Consider the following 20943-nt stretch of genomic DNA (forward strand, 5'->3'; position numbering starts at 1 on the left):
GAGCCAATATACAGCCTTGGCGGACCCTCTCCAAAAAGAGAATAAATTCCCATGTATCCGAACCCGAATGGGCCCACTATTTATTAACACACTTCAATGACAAAACAACGGAGGTGGCCTTATCTAGAGGAAAAAATCTTACTATGAAGATCATAAAGAGCAATATGAAAACGACATCCAATCATCGAATAAATGCAAACGAAACAAAGACACAATTCCGGTGAAGACATCATGCAACTCTGCAACGCTGGAGATAGACGGAACATCAAGCTTTAGACCACCTTTAGGCAGCGAGGATAAAAAACATACAATAACAGCAGCCAGGATTAAGAAACAAATATCCAAAGGGAAACCGGAAGGAGCTCCTGGGCCCAATGGAGTCCCGCCAATAATGTATAAGCACGAAGCCAACTTCTGGAGCGAGACACTGGTGCCACTCTTCCAGGAAGTTAGGGAAACAGCGACATGCCCTTCAACCTGGAGCGGATCAATACTTAGTCCGATCCACAAACAGGGTGATAGGAGCACCCCAAGTAATTATCGCCTCATCGCCCTAATTGATACTGAGGCTAAGTACTACGCGGGCCTCCTCCTGGAGGAACTAACATCGTGGGCAACCCTAAAACACATCATTCCCATTAACCAAACTGGATTCTGCAGAGGACAGGGCACAATCACAAATATCATGGCTTTAACCCTACTGACAGACGCTGCCAAGACAACCAAGAGCTCCCTATTTCTATGTTTTATAGATTATAGTGCAGCGTTTGATCATGTTGACCGAAACAAACTCTGGTTGAAACTAGACAAGTGGGGGATACTGGGGCCATTACTGCAGCAGCTGATACTACTCCATACTAACACCTGGGTCATGATCAAACTTGGTAGCGGGACGCACCTTTCCAGGCAAATCAACACCACTAAAGGTCAAAAACAAGGATGCGTCCTTGCTCCCATGTTGTTCAATCTTTTCCTCGCAGACTTGCCTGGAGAGTTGGACAAAACCAATTCACACGCGCCAAGGCTGGGAGATATCTTGCTATCAAACCTTCTTTATGCAGATGACCTTGTCTTGGTAAGCCGTTCCCCAATTGGACTGCAACATCTCTTGGACACTACCAATCAATTTTCAATAAAAAACGCTTTGAAGATTAACTTAAACAAGACTGAAGTCATGTCAGTGAATTACAACAAATTAAAGAAATTGGAATGGTCCTTGGATGGTCAAAGGCTGGACCAAGTTGCCAACTATAAATACCTTGGCGTACTTCTAGACAGTAGAGGCTTGTTCAAACCCCAGCTAGAGGCTATAGCACGGAAGGGAACTACCTTTCATTTCACAATGAAGCCGCTACAAAAAGTTCTCCCTGAACGATCATTTGGCCCCCTCCTACAGGTGATTAATGCACGCCTCCAGCCTATGCTCACATACGGTAGCGAACCCATGCAAGGGAAGGACGCTAATGCCCTAGACAAAATAATCAGCAGAGCATACAGGGCAATCTTCCGTCTGCCAAACTATGTCTCTCCTGCCCAAATCCGTCTCGAATTTGGCATCCAAAAACAAACGGTAGAGAGAAGAGGCGCCTATATAAAATGCTGGCGCAAAATCAAAGGCTCGGAACGGGGAACCCTAAACGCTCACCTATGGACAGAACTGTCAATACGATCAAACTCACCCGCTAAGGAATAACTTTTAAACTCTTTGGAATATCTGGACCTAACCAGCCTTTGGGAGTCATCAGCTGACAACAACAGTTTCAAAAAGGTGGTAACAAAAGTTACTAAATTAATATCATCTATCGAAGATAAAGAAACCCTGGCCAAGAGGGCACACGGGTGGGTCGTGCTGAAAGATTACAATGCCCTGAAACCGCATAAATATCTGAAAATGGGCCTCACGCGGAAGACAAAAGATACATTTCTAAACATGCGCTTTGGAATTCTACCAATTCTACCTCACTTGGCACCATGGAAAAGGAGGCCAGACGAACATCTTTGCCGTCTTTGCAAATCAGGGAATGAGGATTTTATCCACATAATCTGTATTTGCCCTAACCTGTTAGACATAGGCGCGCCTTACTTCGACCACTTTGGAATCAAAAAGGTGTAAAAAGCTGCAGGCAAGCCGTTATGATATGCTTCAACCCAGAAGAGGTCCAATTAAATTGCAGACTGACGAAGATTTTTGACATTGTATCCACAAGACTTACTCAACTACACGGCACAGTGATCAACAGCATCTAATAACTCGCCAATCAAGAAATAGTCTGCCAAGGTCCTGCCAAGCCAAAGCAAGCTGAGAACATTGACTCACACTTTTAATTTTCACAAGTGGGTTAGAGACACTGTAATCGAGAACGATAACTCAATATGGTTTTATATACCTTTTTTCCTTTAATAATACACGCGTTTTTAAGCTTATAACGATTTTAATGATGTACGTTTTATATTGTGAGTTTTAATTAACTGTACAATAAAGTAAACCTCTCCAAAAAGAAAATTGCCTAGTGCATTCACCATTTGGTCCCAATCTAACTCAGGCTTTTAGTCCATATGTAAATCCTGCAGAAAAGCTAAAAGAGCATCTTCCAACCCATGTCCCTCAGCACAGCCCACAGTATTTTTGATCTATCCATCATTTCAAATGCTATGCTGAGTTCCATGAAGGCCAAATAAATGTGTTCCCTCCTTGCTACTGTGTATTTGATAATTAATAAATAAAGATTCAGATTCTGTTCCACTGTTCCTCCATCTGATCTAAAACCATATTGAATTTTCAGCATGATGACTTTGCTACCTGCCTACTAAATAAGCTGCGTCTATCAAAGAAATTGATTGATAGCATGCAGGGACTGCTAGGTTCCTTTTTTTTTAAACTTTCAACAATAACTGATTGCTTCCACGATGTGGGCATATGGCCATGCACTACTAAATTTAAATGTTGAGTGATTAAAGGGGTCCAGAGACCAAATCATGATTTGAAAAGTCCCTGGGCATGCCATCGGGACCCAGCGCTTTTCCTGTAGTAAGACCCATAATTGCTGCCTTCACCTCCACCAGTTCGAAATGTCGTTACTCCCTATCTGAAAAAGCGATGGGTGTTTGATGGCTATTATTCGCATGAATAGATTCGGAATGGACTACCCAGTTCTGGGCTGTGAAAGTTTGGGCCATGGTTGGAGCTGCTACCGTATTGAAAGTGGCTGGTTCACCACTTTCCAGTAGGTCAAGCTGTCTTTAGAGCTGCACGCCTCCTTTAATTCTCCCCACGCTTCTCATTTAAAGGCACTCTTCCTATTCCAATTCGCCAGCGCATACAGCTTTCTGGCTTCCTTTACAGCTTCTTTCGACCTTGGTTTATGCTGGGGGACCAACTTTAAATCTTTGTAAGCTTTGGTACAGCTCTTGTCGAACCATTGGAGACCGTAACGGTCTGATCTTTTGCTTTTCCGTATTAAGGCAGTCTGAACTTCCTTACAAATAGTGTAAAAATAATCCACAAAATATTGGTCAGAGGTGTCTATATGCAGGCATACTTCAAATTCCAAACTGCACCTTTCAACCAAATCCCTTGTAAAATCCTCCGGGATGATCTTACCCCAGCCAATTTGCCGACCTTGTTCCTTGAATAAAATGGTATTTTTTAGGAATGTTGTTGCTTTAGGTATACCAGCAGAACTTGGCTGTGCATGGGTTATGATCACTAATAGCACTCCACCCTGTCTTACATTTAATAAGAGAGAGAATCAAGCCATCAGACGCAAAGATAATATCTACCATGAAATTGATACCTCCCCCCTTAAATCTGGCTATTAGACCGAAGGACTGAAACTCATCTTTAGTCAAAAGGTTGGTAAGGTTAAATTCAGATAGCATGAAATTTAAAGAATTATCCTGGCAGGAATGGCAAAAATGGGCATATTCTGTTTCCTCACAAAAATCTTCTTTACCCCTATTAAGGCTACATATGGAGCATGGATGTGTGTTAAAATCCCCTACAAGCAAAATTGTAGGCTCAAAGGGCAAACAAATAAGGTCTCATCCCAGAATATTCTTATCTCAGCTTCCAACAGGATTTCTAACGAGGTTTGAGTCATAGATTTTAATTACCGGGAATCCTACTTTATGCAGGAAAGATAGAAGGACACCCAAGAGTATTCTTGAATCAAAAGAAACTTGTTCCGTGCTGCAACCTATCCCGAAACTCACAAATGTAGCCAACCCTCACTTCACTCTGCCATGGAGTGAGGTTGTTGAATTAGCCCAATATGCCGTAAAGAGTTCCAGTCCACATCTCAAGTCTCATGGATGCGCGTAATCTCAAATAAACGCAAATCCCTGTTCATTAGCAAGTAAAGATCTTATCTCTGCTACGTTTTAGCTGAGTACCCCCAACCTGCTCTTATGCATCCCCCTGAGGGCTTGTTCCCCCCAGGGAGCCCTTTTTGTGCTGGCTACTTCCATGCTTGCACTGCCACTGGCCTCCACACATGGAAAGCTGGCCTCCCCGCATTAAGTCAATCTGTCTGTACTAAAACATCAAATCAATTATGCGTGGGAATCCAACTGGTTTAGCACATTAAAAATGTGCCATTTCTTGGGCTGATGCTGGCCCTTTCCGTGGTTGATTGTAGGCCCGAGCAGGGATCCCATTTGCTCAGGGATTTGGTTTATAAAAGTAGCCTAAGGGCAATAATACAATATTCCAATGTTGAAGCTGCGTACTCATATGCCCAAAAAGCAAACTTTTAGCCATGTGAGGTGAACTGAAATTGACAATAATACACTCCACTTGTTAGTCCACTAGCCCATTGCCTATCCAATCCACCCTCCTCATCGATAAAATGCTGTTAACCCAAGTAGGTGGAAAATTTCTGTGGAGGCCTAGCCAGTTCACAGTCTTATTTAGCATCTTTTATGGGTCTCTTTTTGGCCCTTCCTCAAACCAGGAACTCTCGAAAGGATGATTACATACGTGCAAGAGGCCTATTAGCGGCTATTTTTCAAATTCAACAGCCCCCCCCCTTTCAAAATTTTCTCCAATTCCTTCTCCCTGTGGTAAGTTGACAGACTGCCCCTCAGGCTGAGCATTACTATTGCCTGCTGCGGTACGCCCTAGGCTCACTGGGATAACATGAGTACTTGAGCCAATATATATGGAATCCGTGAAAGGTCTTAAAATGGGGGTCGGTAGACACCGAAGAAGGTGCTCAGAGAGTTTAAGATGTTGTGAACTGCTGTATTATGAGGTTCCTGTTCCGGTATCTCCCTCAGCTTTTTGAAGTCCAACAATGAGATATCTATGGCATCCAGCCGAGAGAAAATGTCAAATCCTCACCCACCAGAGGCCTTGACGCACCGCTGGCCTGACCGTCTTTATCCCCATTGTTCCCTGTTGGTGTAAGGTTTGGGTCAGCTTCTTCTATTCTAGCCGTACACTGCTTTGGCTGAGAACACTCGGTGGCATTTTTACTTGCCTTATGTGTCGTTAGACATTTAAAGCGTTTAGCTGCAATCTGTGGGGGTGGCCTATCAGGGGAATGTGAACTCGAAACCAGGGGTAGTTCTCCTGTACTTGGGGCAGGGTAGACAGGGAGCAGTGGTTCTGAAATATTCAATGATAGAGCAGAGGAGCGAGAAGGAATAAGGGGTTTCTTTTTATTGCCCGGCCCTTTCACTGCCGTAAGAGACCACTTCCTTTCGGTGTGGTCTACTTCATTGCTGATAGCGGTCATGGCTTGTTGGTTCATTCTGTTGAGCAAGGCGGGGGCAGGGGGAGGAGTTACCGTGTTCGATCCACCTCTTCTTTTTCTTTTGCCCATTATGGATCCTCACTAAAAACTCACTTCCTTCCCATGAACCCAGTCAAAACACGTACCTTAAACATGGGACGCCAGCAAACCAAGAAGGGCTCTGATAGGCAAGGACAAGCCTGCCCTGCGCCCAGGCTTTGCACTAGTGCGGCCCGGGCAAGCCTGTGCATGTCCTGCACTGCGGGAATCCCTTGGTGGTTAAAGGGCATCAGCACCTGGCCCCTCCTTTGCTGATAGGGTGATTGGTAGGAGACTGAGTCCCACCCCAGCAGGGCCAGAAACACATAGGCAGGTTAAAGTTACGGGCCTCTGACCGACCGATATGTGATTTATCATTTCCAAGTACTGTGGAACAGATGATTATATTTACTGGACCTGGTAAACACTGCTGTCCTGGGTGGGATATTTACTGGGTATAGTATATAACACCTATCCCAAGTTGTCGTGGATGGCATGAAGCATCATGTTTAGACTTGGCATTTACCACATTGAATTCCTGTTATTTCTACCGGGTGATTTCGTGTGATACATTTCTCCAGGTTCTCCTGATGAGTGTACCAGAGAGCAGCTTGATCATTGCACAACTCGGAATTCTGATCCTGTGGCACACTCCCAGTGTTCCTGGAATTGACGTTTAACGCGTAGTTTGTGATTGTAAATCCTACAGCAGAGTGTGGTACTTTCAAAGTGTACTGTACACAACCAGAGTAGTACCAACCATATCCGCACCAAATCTGTGGGGGCATTGTGACATCTCCCTTACATCCAAATTACCTGGCACAGTCAAACAAAATCCAACAGCCAGAATCTACAGTTGTTTTCCACTAATTTCCCTTATTCTGTGACTCCAATGAGTGGGGTAATTCCTGATAGTAATGGGAACCCCAGCTCCCTCTCCGGCTTTCTCTCTGCAACACCTTTCAGTAGGTGCAGAAGATGTCCTTGCTAAAACACACTGCCATCTTGGATCTGGCCACCAGAATTTTCTATTGGTGGCACGTCATCCAGAATGATTTTAAATTAACTTGTGTCCTGGGGTCTTCGATACTGTATACAAATACCACGTCTGTGAAGATCCTGCGGGCCTTTGGTCTCATCTGTGATCCAGAAATGTGGGAGGAACTGACACAAAAAGACAATAGCTGACAATGGCAATTTCCATTGGTCACAAAGCAATACAACCTCAAATTTGATACAGTCCTTGCAAGGTCAGCCATCAAACATCCAGAGACTGATTCATCTCACCCGAATGTGTCATGTATCCATATTACAGAGGATATGTCACATGTCCTAAGCGAAGCATTAGCATATCCCCATGATGTTTATGTATTGCCAGTGATGAATAACTCTTGTGTCTGGTGTCTGTTTCCCCTTACTTCGACTTCAGTTGGTGCAGAAGTTGGCAGCACTTCTGAACAACAAACCTATCCAGGAGCGACCATGTTGCCAACAACTTGCAGTCACAGCAAGCTGACCAATAATCATTAGGTATTCTTCAAGGACATGACTATTACCTTTTTATCCTCCATTTATAAATTGGGAGGCATATTTATGACTTGGGTTGCATCGCTCATGCGCCATGCAATATGAGGAATGTGTGGCGCAAGCCCAAAATGCAATTTATGAAACCATGCAAGGCCGCCTTGTGTGGCCCTGAGTGGCTTCATAAATCCAGAGTAACACAACTCAGTGCAAATTGCTGTTTTGCATTACTCTGTGCCAGGAAGTTATTTTATGGGTATTGCATGGGTGTACCAATGCAACATCAATGGATTTTGATGCATTCCAGATTTACCAAAAGTGGTAGACCTGGGCATGTGCCAAAATGGTCCACCCTCCCAGGTGTGGCTTAACAAAGAGAAGTACCTTTATTTCTTCTAGTTACTTCCTCTTTCTATGTGTGCTGCTCACATAGAAAGAGGAAAATGACTCTCAAGATTTTTTTTGTGTACCCCTTCTTGCACAAAAACAATTGTCCTTACAATGCCAGCACCCTTTCACCATGGTGCAAGGGTGCCTGCATTGGCACTGGGCAGCCAAAATGACACCAGCACAGGGACAAAGGCAGGAATGCACAGTATTCCTTTAAATACAGCACATTCCCGCCATTTTCCTGTCACACAGAGCCATCCAGCATGGTGACTTGCTACACTGCATGGCTTTTTAATAAATGTTCCCCTGAGAATGGCAAATATAGCTCAAGGCTTTTTTACGAAAATTCTCTGAACAGAGTTACTTTTAAAAGATCCGATTTAAGGTGGTATGAACTGCTATATAGATCTAAAAAATATGAGCCAAGTTGTTTAAATGAAGATATATCATCATTTGACTAAGTTACGGAGCTCCACGTTATTGGTCACATTTTTTCAAGATAGTTATGTTAATGTTTGGAGTATGTGAGGGATTAGATGGCTAGGTGATCCATATAGTGATACTTAATTGTAGTCGTTCTCAAAACTTCATGAACAATATGGTGTACCCAAGATTTGATGACTCTTTATGACACTTCCTAAAAAAATGCTCTTTTTTGCCTATGTTGTGCTTGTAAAGTTTCTTGGTGATCCATCAAGTGGGGGCCCAGAAAAAAGGGCAACCAAAAATGTAAAATTCCCATGTATTTTTTATTGACCTTAGTTTGAAGCTATTTCACAAAAAATGCTAAAAGTGAATTTACCAAAATTGGCAAGAAGCTAGAGCTTGGTTCGCAGATTGTGCTTTCTGTGATTTCGTGCAAATTTTTTGAGTAGTTTTGGAGAAAGTAAGGTTACAAATTTTGGATATATGGCCGGTTGGGTTCAAGGGTCTCTCACCAGACCCCCTTTAACCCAACTGTAAAAAATAGAGCATTCTGATGGGCCAGACGAGCTTTTGTTTCTCTTGGGCCAGTTAGCTCCTGCGAGATTCATTTTGCTGCAGAATCAAGCGCCATGATTGGCCCTCATTGCAACATGAGAAAAATGGCAGCTGTTAAAGTACTCAGGGACTTAGTCCCCTGTCCTGCATTAAATATACATATATACTATAAGTGGGCAGTGTATAAATACCCTACTTCCCAAGGTCCACATGAGGGTGGACCCAGAGGGATTCCCCCTTGGGCCAAAATGACAGAAAATAATTCATTTGTGCCACAATCCCATTGGAGTCCCACGGGATTGTGGCAAAATAATACGGAAAATGGCCCATCATTTCATAATAAATAGAGAGAGAAAAGGGCATAAGCAGGGCATCCCTCCCTCAGCTCATTTATTGCCCGGGGACTCCATCCTCCGAAGTGGGGGTATTTCATTGAGGGCAGGGCATGGTCCCTCTCCCCCACCCTATGCCCTGGGGCCAAATTTGAGGTAAAAAAGAGGTGGTCTGTGCAGCTTGGGGGTCCAAGAAGCCAAAAAGGCCCACTCTCATTTTCTAGTGGCTATAACAGTGAGTGAGTGGCTGTATTGGTGAGTGGTTGGGTGTGTCAGTGGCTAGATGGGTGGGTGAGTGGGTGGGTGTGTGAGTGACTGTGTGGGTGTCTAAATGGCTGTATTGATGATGGACTGTGTGTTTAAGTGTGCGGTATGGGTGTGAGAGATGCCCTTTGAGTAGGAGTTTAGTTAAGTGAGTTGGTGTGTGAATGGCTGTAAAGGAAGGTATGTGTCTGAGTGAATGGCTATATGGATGAATGAGTGGAAGTCTGAGTACTTATATGAATGAGTGAATGGGTATGTAAGTGGTTGTTTGGGTGTGGGAGGGAGTGTGTGATTGGTTGTATGGGTGAGTGAGTGAGTAGCTTTGTTCAGAGGTTGTATGGGTGTGTGAGAGGCTGTCTAGGTGAATGAGTGGTGTGTGTAATATCTGTTTGGATGACAGTGTGGCACAGGTGAATGACAATATGGGAATTGTTGGACTTGGCCCTTTTTGCAGGGCATCCCTTAACTTTCTGCCTTCCTCCTAGTTTTTTTCTGACATGGTGTTGGTAGTTTTAGGACTCTGGGCACTTTAGCACTGCTGTCCAGTGTAAAGTGCATGTGCTCTCTGTGGTGAACATGGTAAGATTGGTCTACACCTGTTTGTCGCATTTAATTTACCTATCAGTCCCTTGTAAAGTGGTATCTCAGATACCCAGGGCCAGTAAATTGAATGCTACTGGTGGACTTGTGTCGCTGATTGCGCCTCTGCCATTTCAGGGCCTGTGCGCGCAGTGTTACTGCCACTGTGACGTGACACCTAAAGTGTGTGCCACGTCTGTGCCCCCCTTTTACTGCAGGTCAGTCACCCCTACGGTAGGCCCTAGCTAGCCCTATGGGCAGGTGCATTGTAGGTGAAATGTAGGACATGTACCTTAAGTGTGTGAAATGTGCGGATAGTGACAAACTGCCATTTTGGTTTCTCACTACATTGAGGCTGCCCTCCCATAGGAATGCATTGGGCATTCCCTGATACGTGTTTCAGTGGTAATTGCTGATATGAGAGGAGCAGCGTGGTCAAGTTTGGTATGTTTGGAATAGTAATAATAAATGCTGCGCAATGGTGTGCGCAGATTGATTATCACTATTTTAGAAATGCCACTTTTAGAAGTTGGCATTTCTGTGTGCTATGTGTCTGCCTGCCTGATGTGTATTACATGTCTGGCTCTGGAGTGACAGGGGCTGGTGAGGTGTGTGACTCCAGGGAGGGCAGGATGAGTCAGCGCTAGGCTGAATAGGAGATCTGCATTTGGATTAGTGGGAGTAGTAGTCCCCTGACCCTGAATAGGTCTTTGCCTGCCTCGGTGAATGCTGGCTCCGCCCCCTGTGGTGAGTCTGATGACCAAGCCCAATCTGGCAAAGGAGGGTGGAAGCCCGGTAAACAGAGTGCTTCCACACACCCCAGAACCAGTCGAGACTGGTTCCCCCACGACCTGTGCCAGGGCAGACAAAGAGAAATGCTGTATATATACTGGGGCTGTGACCTCATGAAGTTGTGCTTCCTTGTGCTGTTGGTGCTTACTTGCACTGGCCAGAGGACTGCTGGGTTCCAGGGGGTACCGCTGCCTGGGTGGCTGAGAGGACTGCCCCTTTGCTAAGGGGACCCTGCATGCTGGCCTGCCTGGGCCTTGTCCTCTGCCCCAGGGATCTCTCAGACTTGGAGTCCTATCCTGCAGGACTTGCAAAGATTAGCACTGAAGGAGACCTAGATTCAGGGGGTGTGCCTTTTCTTTCCTTTGGGGAAGCTCCGGCAAGGGTGCTCTGCTTATCCCCTGATCCTTGCTGCATTGCACTCCTTGGAGTCCCCAGGGAATGGTAAACCGGCTGCCCAACAGGACGAAGTGCCCCTTTGGAAGAGGGTGCAGAGCATTCGGGTGGTGCAGGGTGAGCAGTCTGGCTTGTATTGGGGTGGGGGCCCGGAGTGGTGTGTGGCCGTGCAGCGTGTGTCGGGCTGTACCAGCTGGGCTAAGACATCGCGAAGACCTCGCTCCATAACCAGAGATCGTGAGCCACCACAAAACAGGAAGACAGGCTAAGGAGCCTGACAGTGGGAGAGGCAGGCCCGAGGCAGCAGAGTCCAGACCGGAAGTCAGGCAAAGGACGCCTGTTTGTGGGTGGGGCTCCCCACGAGTGAAAGGATATATGCCCATGATGGTTCATGCCTAATGCGAATGCCTAAGGTGATGTATGCACCCAGGGAGTCTTTCTGTGGTACACTTCTAAAGGTGATAATGCATACTTTGTGTAGGCCTAATGCTAATGCATAATGTGATATATGCTGAGTGATAATACCAGTAGGTACTGGTTGTTTTATTTTCACTACTTGTGCTTTCTAATGGTTATGACAGTGGGGCGATTGGCCCTGTCTTGTACATAAGTCCCCTGTAAAGTACCTAGTGCCAGGTGGTACAATTTATATATGTGATTGCATTCTAATGTGTTTTATGAATAATACAAAAAGCTATTTTTATATAACCTTGTGTGGAGTTTCTTTTGTGGTGTGCTTAGTGTGTCGCTGCTGCATGAGTGTGTTGCGCAAATGCTTTACAAATTGCCTCCGGGATGAGCCTTACTGCTCGTGCCAAGCTACCAAGGGGGTGAGCAGGGGTTATCTACGGCGTGTAATTCCCTTGCCCTAACTAGAGTGGTGGTTTCTGCCTGGCTGAGGCACTTGCCCTAGCCAACCTAAAATCGTGTTTCTAACAGGAAGCTGTTTGGATGAGTGAGTGGTTGTGTCAGTGGCTGAATGAGTGAGTGAGTAGGTGTATGACTGATTATGGATGAGTAAATGGGTGATGAGTACTTGAATGGGTATGTGACTGGTTGTGTGGGTGTGTGAGTGAAATTATTACTTTACAGTGTTAATTTTTTTTTTTTTAAATAGTCGCACTTTGTTTTTAATGATATTTTCTTCCACGATATGTTTGTCAGAACATGTTTGTCATTCCTATTATAAGTGTAGGATGACAATATATATGCTACCTATATTTTTGTGGTGATATTTTAGATGTAATGATATTTTTTAGTCAATATTTTACTATGGATCTAGTACCACAGAGCAAGGAGTCCTAATACCAGCAAAAGTAGGGTTCAGGAAAGAGTGAACCATTTTCGGTGACCATGCAGAATAGGCAAATTTGCTACTACGGAAATTGTGTTTAAGGAATTGTCTCTGGTCCTTGTAGCTTGTGCCAATCAAATAATTCAACACATTTTCAACATAAAGTGGACTACACTTATAAAGCTCTGATTGGAACAGGTTCAGAGTACAAAGTGTATACCTTTATTGAACTGTGAAATGCAAATGTATGACTGTTTTTGTGAATAAGGCAGATCGTTTTATAGGGGAAACATGCGAATGAAATGTAATCATCTGTGCGTTTTCAAAATTAAACTACAAATAATGAAAATGGGGCGTTGGATCTATGTGTCTTCTCACCGCTTTGCTTGGCTATGTGGACCTTTCGGGAGGTGGTTAATCAGCAGTGGCAGCTCCTCTATAGGGGCTTTTGGGCACTGCCCACCTGCTTTCTTGCCGCGCGAGAAGGCAAAAACATAAATGGTGATAACTACCATTTGTTTCTGCCTTCTCGCATGGCGAGAAAGCAGGGGTTCCTGGTTGGGGTGGGTGGTCCTGCTCGAGGGCAGGGGGGAGTGGCTTGCCCATTGTTGTTCATACTGACTGTTTGGGCAGCCTAAGGCTGCCCAAACAGTCAGTATGAACAACAGTGTACAAGCCACTCCCCCCTACCCTCGAGCAACACCGCCCACTCTCCATGATCTCTATGTATGCTGCAGCATACATAGAGGTAATGACCTGGGTGGGGCAGCGGCCTCACCAATCACAACGCTGCCATTGCAGCGTTGTGATTGGTGGAGGGAAGGGAGCCAGGAATTCAAAAGCAGGACGGCGGGAATCGGTAGTCTCGGGACAGTAAGTTTTACTTTATTTTATATATTTTTTTCCATTAAACCCCTCCCGCCTTCTGCCTCCCCCCATCCCCTCCGCGGCCCGACGACCCCATTTCCACTCCCTCACCCACCCGCCCGTAATGCTGGCCGTGACCGCTCAGTTTAATTCAGCTCGGAAGAAGAGCACTGCCATCTCCATATCTAATGTTCTCTGGGTTGGGGTTGCTGGTTGGCCAGCCATTGCAGCAGGGGTTTGACTCAGTCTTACGAGACCATGCCTGCGTGTGTCAGGGAGAGCAGAGAGCTGTGTATCTGTGCATAGGATAGCTCTGCTGAATGGCGAATAGACCCTATTTACAGCAGGAGCCTGTATATAATTTACATGGAATAAGTTGTTTAAGAAGGAATGATCGATCAAGGAATGAACGTGGGAGCAAAGCACAATTTATTTTCTGCCTTCTCTTGTTCTTTTTTTTTTCTCTGGATGAAAAAATGCTCCATTTGCCCACGCTTTTTAAAAAAATGTTCTCTTTGGGGAGAACCCGCCTACCCCCTAAGATCCCTTTATGTAAGCCAGACTTGCTCGAGATGTAACACTCACGCCGTCACTTTTACGCCCTACCATTTTTAAATGTCACCAGCCACCACTGTTAAACAGCATCTATCTTCTATACCATTTATGAGGTCTGTGAAGACCAAGTGAGCACAGGAGGCTTTTGTGCCACTTCACAGCGCTGTAACACCACAGCTGTAAAAATAGTATTTAGTTTTCAGTCTTGTCATGTCCTACCAATCACTACCATTCAACATGTGTGCTGTAATGCTAATAGCTCACGAAGAAAGCCATAAGCAGCAGAAAGATGTTCAGGAATTACACACCTTGCCAGGGCCGGACTGGGAACCACAACCGGCCCCGGCAAAGTGCTCGGCCGGCCCCCCCTTCCCACTCGGGGGGGGGGGGGGTGGAAGTGCTGCTGAGCTCTTTGCCGGGGCCTGTAACAAAACCGGCCCCCAGGGGCCCAAAACCGGCCCCCACCTGTGCGGCGCACCGGGGGATTGCCCGGTGCCTGCTATGGCCAGTCCGGCCCTGCACCTTGCCACTTCCCAGAGAAAGCACATGGGGAAGCTGGGATTCACATCTAGATTTTCCTTACCAATCATAGAATCCCAGAGCAGGCCGACTGGACCTTTTTACCTGTCTTAAAAGCGTAGAGAGGAGAATTCTACAATCATACTTTAAACGATTTACCACTGAATCCAATTTTGTTCAAAGAACCACTAACTACGGACTAAAAATTCAAAGGGTTTATTACATAGCCAAAAATAATTGGATGTACAGACATCTCAGCAAAAGATTCAGGAAATAAACCTGAACCAATACATCCATGATTCTATGCAGGAGTCTCAAGCGACTAAAGATGAAAAGCAAAATCAATTCAAGGATCATTAGGCAAATAATGACAATCCCAACTTGAGTTCTGGACTGCATTTACAGAAAGGAAGAATTTGGTTAGACTGTCCCTACTCTACTCTAAAGTGACATCCCTACTTAACCTTGCACTTAGTCAAAGAATAAAGGTGTCAGCAGTGATGACTTCCTAGGAAGAAAACACTCACTTTCCTGTAAGAAGCCTCAGCTTCCGAGCTCGTTCTAAGATGCTCCTTTCTACACCTTACTATGTCTTAAGTTCACCATTCCCTACATCTTTGCTTTCCCAACCCCAACTCTCTCTCTCTTCCTAGACCGTTCTCTACCCTGACTGAGTAAGACTGCCGCTCCACCCTCGGGTGCTGTCCCTAATACAAAACCCCAAAGACAGTTAACACGCCTTCAGACCCCCCACCCTCTGGCAGGTATTGATCCATGGAGTTTCCCAGCATGGCACCTTACTTCTAATCAATGGCTCCTTCTACCTAACAAGGCCCATGGCCTTGCACCTGCAAGCTGGAATACGTGAGAAGAAACTGTGCAACATTCAAAGTTACAATTCACATTTCGCTGAGGACAGTCTTTCCCAAGAATGAGAAATGATTTTCTTCAACTAAAGCTAACCAAGGAAAAATACAGTTAGGCCTCTACTGGCTTCAGCATAACGCAGGCCTTTGCACATTTTAAATGCGTTTCTATTATTGCATGAGCATTACATTTCATTGGTTAAACCCTAATTCTATTTTCAATGCAAGCAACGTCTCTTCACATTAAAACCTATGTTAAATCACTCATTAATAAGCATTTTTATTCTTCACTAAGGCACTTCATTGTTAGTACGACATTTCACATGAAATTACATTTCCACGTTATGCAAACATTAATTCCTGGTTAAGGCACTACAATTATCTACGGTTAATAAACACTCCACTACATATTGCACTGATCCCCGGCCTACTGTTACATTTCTAAACTATATTAGTAAAAGTCCTATAAATATGTGGGTGCTGACTACGTAGGAATATGGTGCACCCCTACAATTTTAAAATAACATGGCGCTCTCTCACACAGTTCAAATGGATCAAAACAGTTTTGAAAACATGTGGTAACTATGCCCCCTTGCAGAAGTTTACCAGGTATTTAAAGTATACCCAATAAAGTATACATTTACAAACCTTTCATGTTACATGATGGTCTGAATACAATTCTCCATAAAGGAATGCATCTTTAATTGTGAAGTTTGGACAATAGAATGCTTATTGCTTACATAGATATGGATATACCTGCATCTTTAATTGTAAAGTTTGGACAATAGAATGCATATTGCTAACATATATATGGATATACTGGTTACTCTTTTAAACATTATTACAAACTATAATCCGATACCACTCGTGTACCCTAACTATATTTGCCTAAAATAAATTCTAGTGAGTACTCACATGCGTCCCCACTTAAGAGAGTTCTCGAAATGGACACTGCAAGCCGTGAGCATTATTCAAGGCAGAGAGTGTAATACCATTGGCAACATTTTTACATACTCTTTCTGTACCTCTATTTTAATCCAGTCATCCCTTTTCAAATACTAAAATCATCGATTTCAAATTTCAATCACATTAGCATGCTTGGAGATTTACTTTCTGAATTATTCATTTTCTTGAATTATACATTTAAAAGGCCTTCGAAATAACTTTATACCATTCTCATGTGCCCATTTATAGTATCCCTTTCCCTTTAACAGGCTCCTTGGAGAAAACAACATCAGCCTGAACCGGGGCAGCTTGAAGCCCCTGAGACTCACTAACTATGCCTCTTCCAGACAAGCTCCTAAAGTCTGCCTGAAGATTCTGGACGCCGCCGAAGTGCGTCAGAGGTGATTGACAGGCCGTCGCATCTATTTCAATGAAGACATTTTAAGGGTCCAGCAAGAAAAATACATAGGCTTGAAGTTCGCAGTATACCAAATGCATGGTCTCCTCAAAATATACTGCCGATGAACTGCTGGGGGCATTCTTTCTATTCAGTATAGGTAATTGTATAGGTGCGTGAAAAGAAAAGAGAGAACGCTGTTCTCCGATGCGTCAATATTCTTTTATCAGTATTCTGATTCGAGTAAAAAAATAAATGCATATTTCCCTGCAATGGTGAATAAAGTACGCGCCAATAATACAAAATGTTGAAATATGTTTAAAAATCGTTCTTTCAATTAAAGGAGGCATTTTGCAGACGTAGGTGGTGGTTTTGACAGGAGTCCAACGACGGGGCCCATTATTGCCGAGCAATGAGAAAAGGTTAAGAAAAGCTGGAAGCAGCACACAGTCAAATCCTGTCATGGTCCGTCACAAGCGTCAAGCTATATTCTGCATAATGGCCACGTTTTGAATTGTGTTTTAACCCTCTCTGTAAAAAGTGGAAAACGCATTTTGCTGTTTAAAAAAAACTGCACTTCCATAAAAAACACAATTCATTCTTTGCCGTGTGTTTTATGCTCTTTGTTTCTGTTTTCTTGCCTACTGTAAACATATTGTTATTACTATAAAAGTACACATTTTTCTAAAAGACACATATTGATTGAAAATGTACCATACAAAATACATTCAGTCCTTTCAAAGGTCATACCATGCACGACTTTCAACATGCCTTGCATACTTGTACCACCAGTGTTCACCTCATCATTTTAGTTTTTACTTTTATCTGTTTATATAGCGCTTCTCTTATCCATTTGAGGTGTTAGAGCACTTTTATTTATTTATTTATTTGGTGTCCTATATAGCGCGACCATGACCATAAATAGCGTATCAGAGCGCTTTACATTTACATATCTTTCAACTTAGAACAACACAATTGACATGCAAATTTAGTAAAAATAATGAGCATACAGCAAGTAAACAGTTATGCTACAAGTCCTAAGGGATATACATTGTTTTGCGAGAGAAACATTCACGCTTTAACACTCATATATACAAGTCCAAAATGATGGTTATGGGTTAATGTCTGGTAGCCTGTGTGTGAACAAGAAGGTCATCTGATAATGTCTAGTCTGCTGAAATTATAAAAGGATTTGGCTTCATTTTTTAATGCAGAAATGGACGATATTCTTCTAATGTTTAGGGGCAGAGCTTTCCAAATTCTTGGTGATGCGCCAGAGAAAGCTTGGTCATACGTTTTTTTCTTTCGGAAGAGGGCCGGTTTCAATAATAGATCTCCATGACTCCGGGAAACTCTGCATCCTCCTGATAGTGTGATTTTCTGGGCAGGGTACATTGGTGTTTTGTAGTGTATCGTTTTGTGAGTAATACATGCCATTTTTAGGTATATGCTTGCTTTGTAAGGCAGCCATTTGAGTGCTTTCACATGAGGGGTGATGTGGTTGAATTTTCTGGAGCCAGTTATGAGTCTTTTGACCGCGTTGAGACATGCTTTTAGTGGTGCTGTTGAAATCTTGGGTAGACCAGCTAGAGTTGTGCAACCGTACTCAATCCTCAATATGACCAATGCCTGGACTGCTGTTTTCAGGTCTGAGTTATTTATGAAAGGTTTCAGTTTTCTGAGGTAGTTTAAATGGAAATGGATGTTTTTTGCCATTGTGTTAATGTGTGTTAGCATGTTCAGGTTTTGGACTAGCATAATTCAAAGGGATTTGGTTGAATTTACAAGCCTTGGAGTACAGTTTAGCGCTGGGATCTGCGTGGTCCAATCCAAGACATTCATAGTGCTTTTCTGGGATGAAATCAGAAGGAATTTAGTTTTATGCGGGTTAAGCTTGAGGTGATTACTAGTTAGCCAATGGACGGTTCTCTTTAGTGCCTGGTTCATGACACTGATCTCTACTATCGATATGGTCTTGATGTAAAGGGCGGTATCATCTGCGTACTTTTGGAAGGAAATGTTTGCTTGTTGTAAGATTTCTGTGAGTGGCTCTACATAAAGATTGAATAGAGCAGGGGATAGTGTTGAGCCCTGTGGTACTCCAATAAGATTTCTGGATGATGCAGATGGTGTTTGGTGCACTATGAATTTTTACAATCTGTTCTCTAAGAATGAACTGAACCACTTTAGGACTGCACCCTCAAAGCCCATCCTTTCTTTCAAGCGTTCTAGTATTTTGGCATAGTTTACAGTGTTGAATGCCGATAGGAGGTCGAGCAGGATTAGGAGACAGGTTTTGTTGCGGTCACTTGCAAGTAGAGCGTCTTCCACGATGTGCAGAATTGCTGTTTTAGTACTGCGGTTTTGTCTAAATCCTGATTGGAAGTCATTCAGCTGTTTGAATTCAGAGATGTGTTGGCTCAGTTGTTGTTGTACACATTTTTCCAAGACTTTGGCTAGCATGAGAATGTTTGTTACTGTTCTAATATTGTTAAGGTCTGAGGGGTTCTTTGACGGTTTGTTTAAGATTGGAATGACTTGCCCTGTTTTTAGGCAGTACGGTAGTGAGCCTTGTGATAGCGAAGCATTAATAATCTTTGTTCATGAGGGAATGAGCAGATGGTTTATTGTAGACCAACAATTTGCAGGTAGAGGATTGTTGAAGTGAATGTTTGGTTTTAATGTTCAAAATAGTCTTTGCAATATCTATGTCAACGTAAGGTTTGAATTCTGACCATAAAGCATTATTTTTAGGCATTTCCAGAGGTAATTGAGATTGAGGCTTAGCTGGGGTGCTCTTTTGGATCAAAGGACTCTCGGCTGCCTTTTTGAGCTCCACCTCCATGGATTTGGCTATGGCTGTAAAGAAGGAGGAGAATTCTTCACTACTTGTGTTCGATTTTGTAGCTGTTGGTGCAGATTTAGATGTTTTGTTGGATTGATCTTTTAGAAGTTCGAAGAGTTTCCTCGGTCTGTTTTTTACATTATCCAGTTCTTTATAAAAGAAGTCTTTTTTTAAATTAAGAATGCTTTTATTGTAGGCATTTCTAGCTTGTCTTAGTTGATTAAATGGGGAGAGGAGGGGTGTTGTCTCCATTTCCGCTCTGTGAAGTCTGAGTGATCGTCTTTCTTTGTTGAGGGATCCATTAAACCAGGGTTTTTTATCTTTGTCAGGGACCCTTTTAAGTTTTAAAGTGGCTTTGTCTTCTATTATGCTCATCATCGTATTGTTGTAGTATTTCGTGAGGTTGCAGTTCTTTCTCACAGCATGCTGCAAGATTTTCCAAAGTGATCCCTCTGGTGTCACAAACCCATTTTCTGGGTTTTATTGCTTGTGAGGAGGTTTTTGTTTTCATGTGGGGTATTTGGAAGGTAATGATGTGATGATCAGACCAGTCGCAAGGGATGATCTTGATTTCATCTTCAGCTTTTTCTTTAGAGATGATCCAGTCTAAGGTAGAGCCTTTAGAATGGGTTGGTAGATGGCATTCGTGAACTAGCGATTGATCTTCAAGAAAGGCTTTGAGCAGATTGATCTGATTGTCAGTGTGATCCTCCCAGTGAAGATTGAAGTCTCCTATGAAAATATCATTGGAATGGGGAGTAGAGTTGCTGTGATGATTTCTATCAGCTGGTCTATGAACATGGTGTTTTTGCCTGATGGGCGATAAAATGCATGAAGTTTGCAAATTTGATTGTCTAAGGATCTTAAGGAAAAATCAAGGTATTCACATGACTCCAGGAGGTCTGATTGTACTTTCGAAATGGCAATGTTAAATCTATGTACACAGGAAATGTCTCCGCCCTTTTTGTTTAGCCTGTCTAGTCCAACAATGCTGTAGTTCGGGGGGACTAATAGATCAAGGCATGGGGATAAATCAGATAGCCATGATTATGTTAGGATAGTTACGTCGATTTCCTGGTTTAAAATGAGGTCAGCTATGTCTGCGGCATATTTCTCTGCTGATTGACAGTTGAGCAGTAGACTACCTTTAAGTCCCTAGATATAATAGGGCATGGCAGTTTAGTGGCCAGGGGCCCTTTCTGCACTTGTATTTGTGCACTGCTATGGCTTGAGGTCAGTTTAAAAGCAGCACTGTGTTGCAGGACAGCTTTCAAATGCAAATTGTGCCCAAACACAACTTTGGTGGTTGTAGGCACTTATAGAAATAATAAAATACAATGTTTTGGCATATTACGTACCCCCACGTGCTCCCCTAGGTGTTCCAGTGGTGCGGGGTCAGGTATTTATAGGAGGTTTATAGGAGGGACCCTTATTAAATAGGTGTTAGGTGCCTTGGGTTTTGTGAGATTGCACATTTCACTCCCCATATAGTAGTAAAGTGCTTCCCAAAATCGACTTTTGTGCTAGAATCTGCAATATTGTTGCATATTAAGAACCCCAAAGTCTCCCTGGGAATCCAAGAGGTTTAGGGTCCTGTAGAAATAGGCAAGAAATCCCCAGCAACAT

This window comes from Lissotriton vulgaris, chromosome 4_1 (genome assembly GCF_964263255.1).
Source record: "Lissotriton vulgaris chromosome 4_1, aLisVul1.2, whole genome shotgun sequence".
NCBI classification, from domain to species: Eukaryota; Metazoa; Chordata; class Amphibia; order Caudata; family Salamandridae; genus Lissotriton; species Lissotriton vulgaris.